Here is a 3,058-nt window from a genome sequence, read left to right as displayed (position 1 = left end):
CTATCAGGACAGATTTCAAGTCTCGCTTGGAAGCTCTGTTGAAACAAAAACCTGGAAAAGCAATTTTACCTGGCACTAGAAAAGGCAATCCAAATGCGGTACATTTCTTTTTAGGGATCTAATATGATTGTGGACTATTCAGTACCCATGCATATCTTCATACTCCTAGTTCAGCTGGCTAGCCTCTTTTCGAGGGTGAATCCTATATCCTGGATTTGGTCCTGCAGGTACTTCCAATTCTGAAGAGCATACTATTCTCTGACATGGATGTTTGGTTTTTCCTCTTAACCTGCAAGGTTAAATAGTGCAGCCTTTATGATCAAGGATTCAAGGGTATGTTCTTCTCGGTGTTCAGACCTTTACGGGTAGATGTTAGGTGACCCTATGGATCAGGGTACGATTTATTACATCATCCTCTGAGAAAGTTAACTACTAATAAGCCTCTAAATTCCCTTTGCTTGTATGTCATTACCATGGTATTCTGAACTTTCACCTCATTCTGTAAAACCAACTTGGCACCTTCGCAGTTTGAAGTCATCTACCCTTTCATGTATAAAGTTTCCAATCTCATGCATTTCTCTGTACTTGCTCTGATTTCAGGTACACTTGTATTGGGAGCATACATGACACTGTCCTGAATGCACTCTTGAGTCGTCTGTAGTAAACGCAATTAAACAGGCATACATGCTGTCAGATGGAACACTTGAAAGGGCTGGTAGATCAATCACAAAAAAGAAAATAATTAGGTTGCAAGAAAAGGCATGGACAAAACTGATCCTCGACAAATGAGTCGTCTGTAGTAAACGCAATTTCGAATACCCACTGAAATTCATGTGTTCCAGACAGAACATAAGCCTTGCGTGCTTGCCTTGTAGTATCATCTTCTGGATGTATCCTTTTTGTGTGAAATATATGCATCTATATGCCCAGTTTGTACCCCTCTAATCTGACAGAAGTTACACACATGTGAATTGGTAAGACTTATATAGCTTGAATATTTGAATGTAGCACTGCTTGAATATTGGTCAGTTGGTGGATTAGAGACGAAGATCAAAAACATATTTCCTGTCAGCACTCAGGCTTATGTTTACCTACACAATCAGATTGGTAAATTTTCGCAAGAAACTGACTGAATGTGTATAACATAAATCAGACATGAGAGAACCAGTTTAATCTGACACAGGTTTCTCAATGGTCGTAACATTTTTTGCCTACACAATCTGCATTTCAAGAACTTCCAATTTCACATTCAGCAGGTTGTCACCAATTTCATTCAACACATTGCATTGAACACTACATATTACAGGATAAAACAAACACTGCAACGCAGCAAGCCTGCAAGTGTGCAGATGCTTCGAGCTTGAGCAGAGACAATTTACTCCGCTCTGGGTGCACTAAATTGTCATCCAAGCATCTACATATTTTGCATCCGAAAAGTCCCAAGCATCGAGGCAGAAGAAGAAGATCTCTGCGCCTTCATGTGGCCGGTGGAACGATCAGCGGCGCCTTCTTCCTGATCAACGTCTTCTTGGCCGTGACTCTCTTTCTAGGAGGCATCAACGGAGCGAACTCCACCACCTCCTCCTTTATGGACAGCGCCATCGTGTCGATCTTGGCAGCAGCAGCAGCAGCAGAGTCGGAGCAGAGGGGCGGGCGTTTGCAGCAGCGGTGGCGAACCACGGGAGCTTCAGCGCGGCGGTCGCCGTCAGCCGTTTGTCGGGGTTGCATGTAAGAAGGCCGTTGAGGACCTGGAATCCCTCCGCGGACAGCACCTCCTCCGGGAACAGATCTCGCAGCGTGCTCTGCTGCCCCGGCACCAGCGGCGGCGGGGCGGCGTGCGGCAGCGACGTGAACCCCGGCCACGTCGTGTCGTCTGGCACGCCCACCACTTCGAAGATCCTTTGGAAGAGAGAGATGAATTCAGCGGCTCGGAAAATCCTCTCGCCAGTGAGCATCTCTGCCATGACGCACCCGAGAGACCACGTGTCGACGAGCGCGTCGTAGTCCTCTTTTCCCAGCAGCATCTCGGGCGCCCGGTACTCCCCCATGCCAGCCTCCTCCTCGTACGGCGGCGCCTCCGACATGGACATGGCGACGCCGAGGTCGCAGATCTTGACGAACCCTCTTCCGGCTTCTTCCCCTCCGACGAGGATGTTAGCAGGATTGATGTCGCGGTGGACGACGTGGCACCGGTGCATCTTCTTGGCGGCCGTGAGGAGTTGCCACATGAAGGTGCACACCGTGGCCTCCGGGAGCCCGCCGCTCCTCTCGCTCAGGAGAAGTTTGAGGCTCTTGCCCTCGACGTAGTCCATGACGAGGCAGAGCTCGTCGGTTACGTAGTCGAGCGTGACGCCGCGGAAGCCGACGATGTGCGGGTGGCCGCCGCACGCCTCGAGGAAGCGGGCCTCCCGCAGCACCTCGCGGGGGTCGGCGGGGTCGTGGAGGGACTTGATGGCGACGACTTGGCCGGTCGCGCGGCACCGCGCCTTGACGACGGCGCCGAACTTGCCTCTGCCGAGGCACGACTCCTGGTCGTAGTCATAGGTGGTCCCGATGACGCGCCTCCTCTTCCGGCACATCGCGCCCGGCTGGCTGGCGTGGCCGTCGAGGGACGCGGCGGGTCGCTTGCAGGTGAACGCCATCGGATGGATCGATCGGCGCGCTGAACAGAGATGACGGAGACAGGGGAGAGCGCGTCTGATCTAGGAGGAGTGGGGGTGGCGGCGACGAGATGGACGAGCGGCAAATACATCGTACATATATATACACCGAGACGACTTGGATCGACGGCGGCTCGGTTCCCGTCTTCCAAACGGATTCCGGGAGGAGTTACGGTGGCTGTGCCAACGAGTTTTGTTTCGTTTGCTTGACGCTTGCGTTCACAAGTCAAACTACTCTGTTCCAATCCGATTCCGACCAACACTGCTTGCAGGCGGTGCAATTATCGCACATACTAAGAGCAACTCTAGCCGACCCGCATCCGGCGCAGACCCGCATCCCGTGCAAACCCGTATAATTCCGGTGATTATACGGGCTCGGTTCATTTTTCTGACCAGAC

General features: G+C 51.8%; 1 pseudogene; it reads right to left on the bottom strand.

The window, feature by feature from the left end:
- Positions 1 to 1,226: 1,226 nt before the first annotated feature.
- Positions 1,227 to 2,828, bottom strand: LOC125530313 (annotated as a pseudogene).
- Positions 2,829 to 3,058: the final 230 nt, after the last annotated feature.

Source organism: Triticum urartu, unplaced genomic scaffold, assembly GCF_003073215.2.
Source record: "Triticum urartu cultivar G1812 unplaced genomic scaffold, Tu2.1 TuUngrouped_contig_6220, whole genome shotgun sequence".
In the NCBI taxonomy this organism is placed as follows: domain Eukaryota; kingdom Viridiplantae; phylum Streptophyta; class Magnoliopsida; order Poales; family Poaceae; genus Triticum; species Triticum urartu.
The sequence above is the reverse complement of the archived record's forward strand: the minus strand, read 5'-3'. Positions and strand labels throughout refer to the sequence as shown.